The following is a 13,591-nucleotide window of genomic DNA, read 5'->3' as shown; positions in this document are numbered from 1 at the left end:
GCATCATTATAAACAGTGTTTTGAATTCTGCATCTAGTAAATTGCTTGTCTCCATTCTGTTTAGTTTTTTTTCTGGAGTTTTGTTCTGTTCCTGCACTTGGGCAATGTTTCTTTGTCTCTTCATTTTGGCAGCCTCCCTGTGTTTGTTTCAATGTATTAAATAGAGCTTCTATGTCTTCCTATCTTGGTAGAGTGGCCTAATGTAGTAGGTATTCTGTAGGGTCTGGTGGCACAGTCTTCCCGATCACTCAAGCTACACTGTGTAAGCTGTGTATACCTCCTCCTACAGCTGAGCTTTGATTGCTATTGGCATATCCAAGGTCCGTAGCATAAGCTACAAAGCACTCTGCAGATGGTGCTACTTGTGCTGGGCTTGGAAGTGCCCAGACAAGGCCAAGCTATGAATCAAGGCTGGCTGCTACTAGTCTCAGGCCTGGGACAACTTACTAAGAGGTGCAGGGCTTCCTGAATCCAGGTGCTGTTTGTTTGAGAGAATTTAGGAAAATCTGAAGCATGGGCCAGGACAAGCCATTCATGTGGAAAAGCCACTAAAAACAGCTGAGGCCCAAAAGTTAGGTAGATCAGGGCCTAATAGAATCACCAGGGTGGAGCAAACAGTGTGAGTCAGGTTGACTGAGTCTCAAATATGGCACCCACCTGCCAGCTTTGTGGGAGGAGGGCTCAAAAAAGAAACAATGGCCTCTGCCAGTTCTTCTGTTGAGGATAAAGCTGCTCCTCGCCTCTCACGCTGATGCCGGTAAGTCAGTTCCTCCCCTGTGCCTCTGATGCCTTGCAGTCTGCTGCATCCATGCTGAAGCTCAGAGGGAGGGAGTCCATGGGATTCTGTGCACGGGCCTTTTAATAGGAACTGCCTGAGGCTCCAGAAGTTTCTGACTTCCAGAACCTCAATCCCCACTGGTTTTTGCAGCCAGAAGTAAGTTATGGTGAATTCTCTTCCTGGCACTGAAACCCTGGGCTGGGGGCCCTGCTTGTGGGGTTGGGACCCCAAGCATCTGAGCTACCCCTCCAGATTCTTATCTACTGCACGTGGGTGTGGGACAAGCCCATTTCTAATCTCCACCCTTCCTACCAGCCTTTATGTGCTTTCTTCTTTAATTCCACAGTTGTAGAACTTCCATTCAACTCAACTTCTGATAGTTCTGAATGATGGTCGTTTTATAGTTTAGCTGTATTTTGATGTGGTTGTGTAAGGAGGCAGGCTGTGTTTAACTACACTGCCATCTTGACTGGAAGTCCTCTCCAGCTAGATTTTCAAGTTCCTTTTCCTCTAAAGAATTAAAATGCTTTACAGATCACATGGCAGTCTCATCAGTGATCACAAGCAAAGTGACTTTCATGCATGTGCCGTTATTTTTCTTTCAGCTATGTGACCTTAGGCAATGTATTTTCTATGAGTCTCATTTTTCCTTGTGTGTAGATGGAATACTAATGTCTTCACAGGTTGTTGTGGAGAGTAGGGGGCTAGTGTATGTCAGGCGTACAGCACCATGAGCTCCTGTTCCTCTCAGGTTCAGAGGCACAGTCTGGGCATCACCACAAGGCATCCAGTGGTGGAGGACACTCTGCAGCACTGCCTTGTTCCTTCAAACACATTGTGGACAAGAAGCTGGAATGGCATCTTCATTTGTTGGCTTTGCAAACTGAGAGCTGCTCTCCAGGAATTTTCTGTTATGTTGATGCAAGTTCAGGCCTGGAGGTCTTTGGCCCATTATCTCTGATACTCAGTAAAGAGCATTCTGGGGTCACTACAGAGTGAGAATGTCCTGGAGCCTGAGCAGCCTCTGCTATATATTCAGCTCGGCCAGTATTCTCATCCCTTACACATCTCCTCCTTCTAGGGATTCTAGGCAACCTGCAGAGCTACAACCAATATAAAGAAACTAGTCATGCCAAATCTGCACCGCAAATGCAGGGCTTTATGTAGATCACACTGTAGAAGGTGGGCTTCTAATTGGGCTCAGAACACCTCAGCAGCCCGTGCGAAAAGGAAATTAGATTTAGCAAAGTTATGATACTATGCAACAAACATTCATCCAGCAAAGCCACATCCCCAGTATGAAAAGAAGTATAAAGTGTTTTAGGTTGTATTACAAGTGTGTATATAAAGTTTGTATACAAGTATGTAGGGTTTAGTACATTTTGTGGTTTCAGGCATCCACTGGGGGTCTTGAAATGAGTCCTCCGTAGATAAGGGGGGTACTCGTTTTTATATAATTCCAGTCAATGCAGTTGAAACCATGGTGCTTCGTTCTTAGCTGGGAATTTATTAAGGTTACATACGGTTCTTCCAATCTTCAGTAACAGAAAAGGCTCCTTGGGGGAGAAACTGGGCCTAAAAACCCTGAGTGAGCTCTGGACAAAGTAACCGCCAAGTATTTGTTTTGAGTGCTCTGGAGGAGGGAGTGGAGAGCAGCGATTTGGGGGCTAATCAAGTATGTGGGGTGGGGGTGAGGGGGACAAGGTAGTGGCAGGTGAAACAATCAGAATGTACTGTGAAGCCATAGAAAGTCTCCCATCAACAACGATAGCCAAAATAGTCTCCCGGAAATTGAGAAATATCACTCTCACACATTAAATTATTTTAAGCTTCCATCACAGAGCCCACGTTTCTTCCTGTAGCCACAGATTCCTACTCCTCCGCGCTCCCTGCCGCTTTCTCTCCTGGTTGTGCAATTAACATATGGCCCTGCTGGATCTTCCAACATGTTGGGCCCCCACTTTGCGAGTCCTATTTACTTCCCTTTTTTCTGGAAGAAGATTCTCCCCTCCAACAAGCTCTACCTGCCTGGATCCATGGCTACCCTGGAAAAATTCTCCTTGTTTCTGTAGTGATTGAAGGAGGGCGTGGATCAGGTTTCCTGTTTTAAATTAATGAGGCTCACTCAGAATCACAGGGCAAACCTCCACAGTGATGGGGAGTGTCCCTTCCCAGCTGTGGGGGCAGCTACTATTCTTATCTAAGAGCACCGATCAATCATTTCTCTTTCCTGCAGCAACTTGACTCGGTTTTTCAAAGGTACTATCATTGGTACTTTCCCCCAGCTTCTTATTATGAAAATTTTCAAAGCTGCAGAAAAAAGGTTAGGAATTAAAAATGGAACATATACTCTTGGCCAAGATCACCAATTCTGTCCCACCGGCTTATTCTTCTGTCACCCCATGCTGTCCCTGTCTTTCTGTCACTCTTTTTTCCTGTCCCCTTTTCTGCTGAACTATTTAAAAGCAAATTGTAGGCCCTGGCCAGGTAGCTAAGTTGGTGAGAGTGTCTTCCTGATATGCCAAGTTTGCAGGTTTAATCCCCAGCCAGGGCATATACAAGAAGCAAGCAATGAATGCATCAGAGAGAGAAGGAGTGATGCTATAAGGAAGTGTACGTACATTATGGAAGCTGACAAGTCCCAAGATCTTCAGGCTGAGCTGCCAAGCTGGAGCCCCAGGAAAGAGTGTTGCAGTTTGAATCATAGGCAGAGAGGAAAACCAGTGCCCCGGCTTGTAGGCGGTCGGGCAAGAAGAAGGAACTCTACCTGAAGAAGAATTTTATTCTACTGGGCTCTCAATGGATCAGATGAGGCCCACCCAAATTAGTGAGGGAGGTCTGCCTTACTCAGCCTGCCAATCCACGTGTTAATTGAAGCACCTCAAAGACACACCTCAAAGTCAAGCTGAAACTTAAAATCAACCATACAATATCAATATTACTACTATCAACAAACCTAGGAAGTAAAATTTCAAGGTTTTTGCCATTCTTTTTGCCAGTAGAATATATTCAGTCACAGATGTCAGAGATAAAAGTGACTTTAATTTGTCAGAATGAAGTTTCTTAAAGTCAAAAGTTACTTGAAATAGTTCTTTTTTAAATGTAGTTATTTTTATTATTTTTATATATTTAAGTTTATTTTCTTCTATTTGTATTCCATTTAAATTTTTTTAAAAATCCATTTTGTCTTTTAAATATATGAAATACGTATATGGTTCAAAAATCAAAAAGACGTAAAAAGGTATATACACCAAGAAACAAATACTCAGCATACGAGTTATTGGAAGCCTTTCCTAGTTGAAACCTTTCCATTCATTTTTTTCTTCTTTTTAAAGTTTACTGCAAAGTCATTGGCAAAAGTAATTGTCCATATTTAATTATAGGTGATGATTTGATATTCATATACATTGTAGAGTGATCACCAAGATTAAGGTAATTAACAGGTCCATCATCTCTCATAGTTAACATAGGTAACTGTGTGTGCTGAGAACACTTAGATCAACTCTTAGCAACTTTCACCTCCTGTTCAATACCATAGTATTAATTATAGTCACCATGCAGGAAGCCCTTTCTTTCTTTCTTTCTTTCTTTCTTTCTTTCTTTCTTTCTTTCTTTCTTTCTTTCTTTCTTTCTTTCTTTCTTTCTTTCTTTCTTTCTTTCTTTCTTTCTTTCTTTCTTTCTTTCTTCTTCTTTCTTTCTTTCTTTCTTTCTTTCTGTCTTTCTTTCATCTTTCTTTTCTTTCTTTTTTATTTACTGATTTGAGAGAGAGAGAGGAAAGAAGAAAGAGAGAGACATACATGTTTTACTCATTCATGTACTCATTGGTTGACTCTTGTTTGTACCCTGACCAGGGGTCAAACCTGCGACTTTGGCATACTGAGATAACGATCTAACCAAGTGAGCTAACTCAGCCAGGGTGTCATTTCCATGTTTTAAAAGATTTTATTTATTTATATTTAGATAGAGGAGAAGGGAAGGAGAAAGACAGGGAGAGAAACATCAATGTGTGTTTGCCTCTCACACACCCCACACCGGGGAACCTGGCTCACTGCCCAGGCATGTGTCCTGACTGGTAATCAAACCTTTGACTCCCATGACCCTTTGCTTTGCAGTCTTCAGTCTACTAAGGCACTTCAGCCAGGGCTCATTTCCATTTTCGATCACTAAAATATTACAAGTTCACTGTAGACAGTTCACAAAGCCCAAGAAAGTGCCGAAAGAGCACAACAATATTTGGGGCACATGTTGTCTGATAAATTCTTGTAAATTAACTGAGCTTAATTGGCTATTCATATGCTTATATTTAGATTTCATTCACTGGAATTTTCTTTAGTTTTCTTTTTAATCCCATACATAACCTTGTATTTTGATTTATATGACTTAATTATTACTTCTGTTTAGAAAATGTATTTCCTTTCTAAAGTCAGTATTCCCTTCCAAGGATGAAATCCCAGAGAACACACTACAGGATGTCAGGAGGGGCTTTCTTTGTCCACTTAACACAGCAGAGGCTTCAGTGGTGCCAGAAACCCCAGGAGCGAGCCCCACCCTGTTTCACCAGGGGTGGCGCTCACCTCCACTCCAAGACCTACTCTGGCAGCTGACTCCCTGCAGGAGGAAAGGACTCGGAAAACATACTGCACTTCGCTTTGAACCTCGCCACGTGTTGTACAGTTGTAATCGATCATATTTCTCAGGCCCAGGTGAGATTGCACAAAGGATGCACGTGTTTGAAAGAACAGAACATGAAACAACAGTAGGGCCAGCTCTGGCTTTTAAAAACTACACATTTCACATTTCTACAACACTTCACTTGTTGGAAGTGTTTTCACATGCATGAGTTTAATTGTTGTCTGTGATATTTGGAACAGTAGGGTAGGAATTACTATGCCTTTTTTAAAGCTGAGAAAACTGAAGGTGGTTTAGCCCAGAGATGCCTGGCCAAGCAGCCCTGGTGCTGGGCCGGTTCAGCCCAGCCTTCCTGTGTCAGAGTCATAGGTCTCTCCTTCACATGTCAAGTATGGTCAAGCATGGACAACTGCTTCAGAGAGTTGCTCTTTAAGCCAGAGTCTTAAATAAAGCAAAGTACCTTACACTATAAATACTCAAGTGCATGCGTTATCTATCTATTGCTGCATAACGTACAACTCCCAAACACAGTAGATCAAAACGACAGACATGTATTATCTCAAGTTCCTGTGGGGCAGGAATCTGGGTGCAGTGTAGCTGAGTGTATGCGACTTTCTCTGAAGACAAAGCAAATAAGATTTCTTACAAGACTGAGATCAGGTGTCGGCCTGGCTGCAGTCATCTCGCCGCTCCACTGGAGGAAGGTCTGCCTCCAAGTTAACTCACGTGGCCGCCAGCAGGCCTCAGAGCCTAACTGGCTGCTGGCCAGAGACACCAGTTTCTTGCCATGTGGCTTCTCCATAGGGCTATTTACAACATGGCAACCAGTTCAAAGGCAGAGGGAGAGGAAGGGGTGGGAGGGAGGGATAGAGGGCACACTACAAAATAAGAGGAAAACCAATCTTTTTTGTAACTTTATATTGAGAGTGGCCAGCCCATCACCTTGGATGTATTTTTTTGTTGTTGTTTGAAACAAGCCCTGAAGCCCAGCTCACACTCAGGGGAGGATTTTATACAAGGTGCGAACACCAGTATGGGGGCTCATCAGGAGCCGTTTTAGAGGCTGCTCACCCCACTCAGCAATTCCTTGAAGATTTTGTTTTAGCCCAACTGTTCATGTGATGTTTTCCAGAATTTCAACAATTCAATAGAATCTTTTTCAAAGAGAATCTGAACTGTTATTGTCATTAGACAGAGAATCTGAAAAAAACAGAACAAACCAAAAAACCCAACTGAAATCATAGACACAGAGTAGACTGGTGGTTGCCAATACAGAGGGGGAGGTAGGAGTGGGGTGGGTGAAGTGGTGAGGTGGGGTCAAAGGTACAAACTTGTATGTACCAGATAAATAAGTCCTGGGGATGTAATGTATGGCATGGTGACTACAGGTAATAAGACTCTATTGGATATTTGAATGTTGCTAAGAGAATAAATCCTGAAAGTTCTTATTACAAGAAAAAAATTGTAGCTGTGAATGATAATGGATGTTAACTAAATTTATTGTGATCGATCATTAAGCAATACGTACATATATCAAATCACTATGTTGTATACCTGAAAGTAACATAATGTTGTAAGTCAATTATATCTCAATTTTAAAAAAGAGATAAAGAGATCTGGATTAATTTCCTCTATGCAAAAGACCAAAGAAATTTATAATAGGGTGTCTCATGTAGCTGAACTAAGGTTGCATTTTTGGGCAAAAACAAAAACAAAAACCACCAGTGGGTAGGAGGAGCAAGGGCTGCTGTGGGGGAGGGGTTAATATCCATTAGGGATGCAGGGGTCTTCAGAGGGCTGCTATCACAGTAGCTCCCAACCCCTCTTGCAGGAGAATAAAAGCTAATAGTTGGGATGAGCCTGACCAAGACTCAGTGACTTATGTGGGCAATCGACACTATTGGGATAAAATTACCCTGAGAGCAGAAACAGATGTGGTCGGCCCCTTTGAGGACTCCAGCGATGAGGGGGACCGTGGTTGTGGTAGCAGATGCTGGAACCTGCCTCCTACTCCCATTATATTCTGGTTTTATAACCCATTGTTCCCCTTTGTTCTTCTTTGAACTCCTACTCCCCTGCCCCTCATCATTATATTCTCCTGCTCCTCCTACTCCCCTCCCCTCCTCCTCCTGCTTTTTAAACTCCTTCTGAGGCCTCCTGTTGAGCTAGAAATTGTCCATTTAAACTGGTGCTTGAGCTTTAGCCCCTTTAGGTTATAATAACAAGATGAGGAATTAGCAAACAAACATCTCCTTCCAAGTATCCTCCTCATCCCCAAATTTCTTGTCTGTCCTGTGATTGACCTGTATATTTACCTCATTTCCCTTCAGTCGTGACATGCGCAGGACAAACCTGTGGCACAGTGAGTCACAAATGTGTGCCTAAGGGTCACCTGGCTCGCTCACACTTGTGTTCTCTGATTGCATCCCCCTCCCCCCATATGTAAAAGACTCAAACAGTAGATATGGGTAGCCCCCAGGAATCTGCATTTTTTTCCAGATGGAATCTGAATTTTGAACAAGTACCCCAAGTAAGTGTGTTGCACAAAGGTGCCTGAGGCACAGGGGTCCATTTGAGCTTGGCTGCTGGAACCGTCCCCTCGATCATATTCCACTTTTGTAACCAGTCATTCCCCTTTTTTAACTTGCTGCTGCCTGGACATTGCTCTGGAGCCTAAGAGGTCACTGCCTTGTGACGTAATCATAAGACTAGAAGTGACAGGCACATGGAGTCGCTACTGCGTTCTAGTTTGCCTACTTCAAATCCTGCATCTCTTCTTGGCTGCCTTCAGGCATACGGAGGACAAGAATGGTGGTGGTAGGCTGGGTAAACCCTCGCTTTTAACCTGCCCTGTTTCTGACTGTGTTATAAAAAAGAATGACACTAACATGCTCATTTATACTACAAATGGCTTCTAACCATACGTAGAGATGGCTTTATAGAACTATAAAAATTCAAATTAAGTTTTGTAGTTTTCTCGATGTAATGAAGCAAAGGGTTTCATTATGTGTCCCTGAAAGATGGTTCCAGAGTTCAGACCCTCACCCGGCCACTTGGGCACTTGGCCAGTGTCTCACATTGTCCAGGCCGTCATCTCCTCCTTCGTAAACGAGGAGAAAGGCGGTTCTACGTTCCCCAGAGTTCATGTAGGATTAAATGAGGTGGTTCATGTAAAGTGATTGAAATAGTGCCTGGTACATAGTGAACCCTTGTTATTGTCATCCTCCAGAGGAAGAACTACTTAAGTGTAAGTCCTAATAATTAAAAGATTATTGGAAGTTTTCACAAGTTGGAAAAGCTGGGATACCTCCAGGTTTAGTTCTATTTCTTAGGCAAATCCAAAATCCTTTATCTCACCATCTATCTGTTCCCTTTCTCCAAGCTCCTTGGAGCTACTATGGTTCATTTTCAAGGAAAATATCAGGGTCAGAGGAAAGGAACTGAAGAAAGTTCAAGTATTTTTGTTGGAACTGCCAGCATTTTGTGAAAGTATTTTGTTTTGAGTGTTTGTGTGTGGGGGGGGGTGTTAAGTGACCGTTGTGGTTTGCAGGTCAATGTGCGACTGTCTAGGGGACAAACAGGAAATGTGGCCACTGTGCCTGGCTGTGTGACTTTGATTCTGGCGTCAGAATCTGCACTCCCGTTCTGGTGCTCACAACTGGGAGACCAACAGTGCCTCTCCCACTTCTCGCTGCAGGGTCCTGTGAGAAGAATGGATGGGATGTCTGGGAAGTTGGAATAGATGCTGTCCAGTCAGCAGGGCTTTGCTGAGGGCCTCCCTTCTTATTCCAGTGCAAGGCTAGAGAGCACAGCCACAGAAGCTGGTTGACTGGGGGAGAGTGTCCCTGCTTTTGAGGCTACTCTGTGGAGTGTGAGCAAAATAGGTAAATATGTCGGGACTGACAAACCAGTCAGTAGCGGCTCCCTTTCGGAAAGCTGGCAAGGCTGTCCCTGGCTGTCATCTCTATCACTTCTGACTTCTAAGCCTCTTGACTCCAGCAGTTCTCTCCTTTCCCTCTTGTTACTTCTGCAAAGTTGACCTCTCTGCAATGCATGTGCTCCTTCTCCAAATGGGCTCAGAGCTCCTTGTTCTAAACAAAGCCTTTCCTAAATCAGTCCATCCTCAGTGCCTGTGCCATTGCTGTCCCCCCATTGCTCCCACGGTTGGTACATGCTGCCATAGATTTTCTCCATGCCCACTTGCTCTGATCTTGCCGTCTGCTTTCCTGCCTCCTTGACTTAATACTAGTTAAGAGTGGCTTCCAGTTACTAAGCCCACTGGGCACTTTTCCATCCAGTCTCTTCAGCAGAATTCTGACACCCTCTCACCCTTGGTTTCTGCCTCTGAGCACTGTCCTGCTTTTCCCGTTTCTGTCCCTGGTCCACCTATTCTCCTTTTGTTAGGGCCGCATAAGTGTGAACGTCAATGACATTTCCCAAGTTTCTCTTGATGATCCGTTTCTCTGGTTATACTCACTTGTCCTTTGGCGATCTCATCCCCTTTCATGACTTCAACTCTGGGTCAGATCAGTTAAGAGTGATCTGTAACCCCTGAATCCACCCAGAACTCATTTCTAACTGTCCACTTGGATATTGTGTTTGGGGTGTTCAACTCAGTATTTATTTCCTAAAATCAGCCATCCCTTGAGCCCCAGTTCCTCTGCTGGCCTCAGACCAAACTGGTATCTCCATTCTCGTTCACATTCTACTTTTAATCAGTTGCCAGGAACAACTGTGAATTCCATCACTCCCTCCATTCCTTTCTGTTAGTGCGTCTTGGTCAGGGCCTTCTGTCTGGCTTGGACCGTTCCACTAGTCTCTTAAGTGGTCTCTTTCCCCCCAATATCTCTACCCACCACTTCTGCACACTCTTTCTTGACTGATCTTAAACTCTTACATTGGTTCTATAACTTGTCTGCTCATAAATCTCATTACCAACTAAACCAAGTTTAACTTCCTTAAGGAAATAAGCAACAACATGAAAAGGCAGGCTGCAAAATGGGAGAAAATATTTGCAAATTATACATCTAATAAAAGACCAAGTAACCCAATTTTGAAAAATGGGCAAAGTTGCTGAATAAGCATTTCTCAAAAGAAGACATTGAGTGGCTAACAGGTATATGGAAGGGTATTCAAAGTCACTAATCACTAGGAGAATGCAAATCAAACCCACAATGAGGTATCACGTCATATTTCATAGTATGACCATTACCCAGAACACAAAAGATACCAAGTATTGGTGAGGATCCATGATGGCATTTACATCTGGGGTCTACAGAAGTTGAACACAGAGAGTAGAATGGCAGTTTCCAGGGAGGTGAGGAAATGAGATGTTGGTCACAGGGTATAAACATTTGGTTATAAGGTGAATAAGTTCCAGAGATCTAATGTACAGCATTGTATTGACTATAATACATTATATTACATTAACTGTATAGCTATACAGATGTATTATGATAAACTTTACATAAACTTTAATTACATTATATTAATTATATCCTTGAAATGTGGCAAGAGGTTAGATCTTAACTGCTGTTCTGACCACACATACAAAAATGATAAGTATGCTAGGTAATGGATGTTAACTAGCTTGATGGTAATAATAATTGCAGAAGGTACACTTATACCAAAACACCCCTTGTATACCTTAAATATATACGATTTTTGGTCAATCATTCCTCAATAATCATTCCTGTGGAAAAAAAGAAAAACTTCTTAGACTGCTAAGCAATTCTCTTTAAGTTACTGACTTTACCAAAGCCCACTGAGTGACTAACAGTCCAAAGCCTGCCGGGGTATACAATCACGACTGCAGGGTTCTGTCTGTCTTGGTCATCACTGCATGTCCTCAGCATCTAAAACAGTGCTCAGCCCGTTAGAGGCACTGTCAGTAACTCACTGTCCTGTGAACGGAGGACTGTGCATAAGCTTGGGAAACAGAAAGGGACCATTTAGCTGGTCTGGAGAGGGTAAGAGGTAAACCCGAGACAGGGTAAGAACAAATTATAAAAGCCTTGAATGTCCCCCTAAGGCAACTAAACTATTTTTTAACCGCTCTACTGAGGTATCGTTGATACGTGAAAAGTCATACTTACATAATGGATACAATCTGGTGAATTTGGAGGTAAGCACTGTCTTGGTCAGGGCCTTTATACCCATAAAACCATCACTACAATCTTTCCCATAAATATATTCATCCCCTCCAAATGTTGCTCTCTGTCATTTTTGTTTTCTTTGTGATGAAAACACTTAAGATCTGCCCCTTTAGCAAATTTTCAGTGTTGAGTACAATATTGTTAACTCAGGGCACTATCCTGTACAGTAGATACCTAGGACTTATTTGATTAATATCTCCCCATTTCCCCCCTCTGCCTGCACCCTTCCATTCCCTGCTTCTTGAATTTGATGATTTTAGATTCCTCATATGACTGGGATCGTGTAGTATGTGTCCTTCTGTATCTGGCTTATTTCACTTAGCATATTGTCCTCTAAGTTCATCCACATTATTGTGAATGGCAGGATTTCCTTCTTTCTTAAGGCTGAGAATTTATATATATACTTATATATATTTATACAAACATATTTATATATACATATACACCACTATATATATATATATTTAGCACCATTTCTTTATCCATTCACCTGTTGACAGACACTTTTGTTGTTCTCATATCTTAACTATGGTGAATAATGTTGTAGTAGGCACGAGAGTGCAGACATCACATTGAAAAACCAACTTCAGCTCTTTGGCTTTTGGCTCGGAGGAGGTGAAGGTGCAACTTTCTTCAGTTGTCCGGAATCCGGGTTCATCCGACACCAGCCACCTCCACCATGCCATGGAAGTTTGACCCCAACGAAATCAAACTCATTTACCCGAGGGGCACCCAGCAGAGAAGTCAGTGCCACGTCTACCCTGGTCCCCAAGATCCACTCCCTGGGCCTGTCTCCAAAAAAGGTTGGTAACAATGTCGCCCAAGCAACCATTGATTGGAAGGGTCTGAGGATCACAGTGTAACTGACCGTTCAGAACAGATGGGCCCAAATGGAGGCAGTGCCTTCTGCCTCTGCCCTGATCATCAAAGCCCTCAAAGAACCACCATGAGACAGAAAGAAGCATAAAAAAAACATTAAGCACAGTGGAAACATCAGTTTTAATGAGATCGTCAACATCACCCAACAGTTGTAGCACTGATCTTCAGCTAGAGAACTCTCCGGAACCGTTAAAGAGATCGTGTGGATGGCCAGTCTGAGGGCCGCAATGTGGGTGGCCGCCACCCCCAAGACGTCATAGATGTCATCATCAGCGGTGCAGTGGAGCGCCTGGCCAGTTAAGAACTAAAAAGGAAAATATTTTAATTAAAGATCACTTAACAACCAAAAAAAAAAAAACCTCACTTCATTTCCTTCAGATAAATACACAAATGAAATTGCTGAATCATATAGTTGTTCAATTTTTAAGTTTTTGAAGAATTTCTAAAATGTTTTCAGTAATGATCGCACCAGTTACCTTCCTCTCAATAGTGCACACAGGTTCCATCTTCTCCACGTGGTCACTAACACTGGTTAACTTTTATCTTTTTGATTACGGACATTCTAACAGGTGGGAAGTGATACTTCAGCATGGTTTTGATTTGCATTTTCCTGATGATTAGGGATGTTGAGCATCTTTTCATATCTCTGTTGGTCATTTGTAAATTGAGAAATGCCTCTTTAAATTCCTTGGATCATTTTTAATTGAATTATTTGTGATTTTGGTTTGTTTTTTTTTCTATTGAGTTGTATGAGTTGCTTATATGTTTTGGGTATTAACTCCATAATAGATATATGGTTTACAAATATTTTCCCATTTCATAGGTTGTCTTTTCATTTTGTTGATGGTGTCTTTTGCTATATAGAAGATTTTTAGTTTCATGTAGTCCCACTTGTATTTTTGCTTTTGTTGTCTCTGTTTTTGGTTTCATATCCAAAAAATTATTGTCAAGACAAATGTTGAGGAGCTGATTCCTTCTATTTTCTTCTATGAGATTTAGAGTGTCAGATTTTATGTTTAATCTTTAATCTATTTTGTGTTGATTTTTGTGTAAGATAAAGGTCCAAATTTATTCTTTTGTATGCGAGGCTGGCATTACCCTATAAAATACAGGATATGTACATGAAATCCATAAGAATGAAAAACCCAAT

General features: G+C 42.3%; 1 pseudogene; it reads left to right on the top strand.

The window, feature by feature from the left end:
• Positions 1-12,172: 12,172 nt before the first annotated feature.
• On the top strand, positions 12,173-12,742 carry LOC128625789 (60S ribosomal protein L12-like; annotated as a pseudogene).
• The last annotated feature ends 849 nt before the right edge of the window (positions 12,743-13,591 follow it).

Source organism: Artibeus jamaicensis, unplaced genomic scaffold (assembly GCF_021234435.1).
Source record: "Artibeus jamaicensis isolate MK-2021 breed Jamaican fruit bat unplaced genomic scaffold, CSHL_Jam_final contig_867, whole genome shotgun sequence".
Classification (NCBI taxonomy): domain Eukaryota; kingdom Metazoa; phylum Chordata; class Mammalia; order Chiroptera; family Phyllostomidae; genus Artibeus; species Artibeus jamaicensis.
This window is presented reverse-complemented; position numbering and strand designations above follow the sequence as displayed.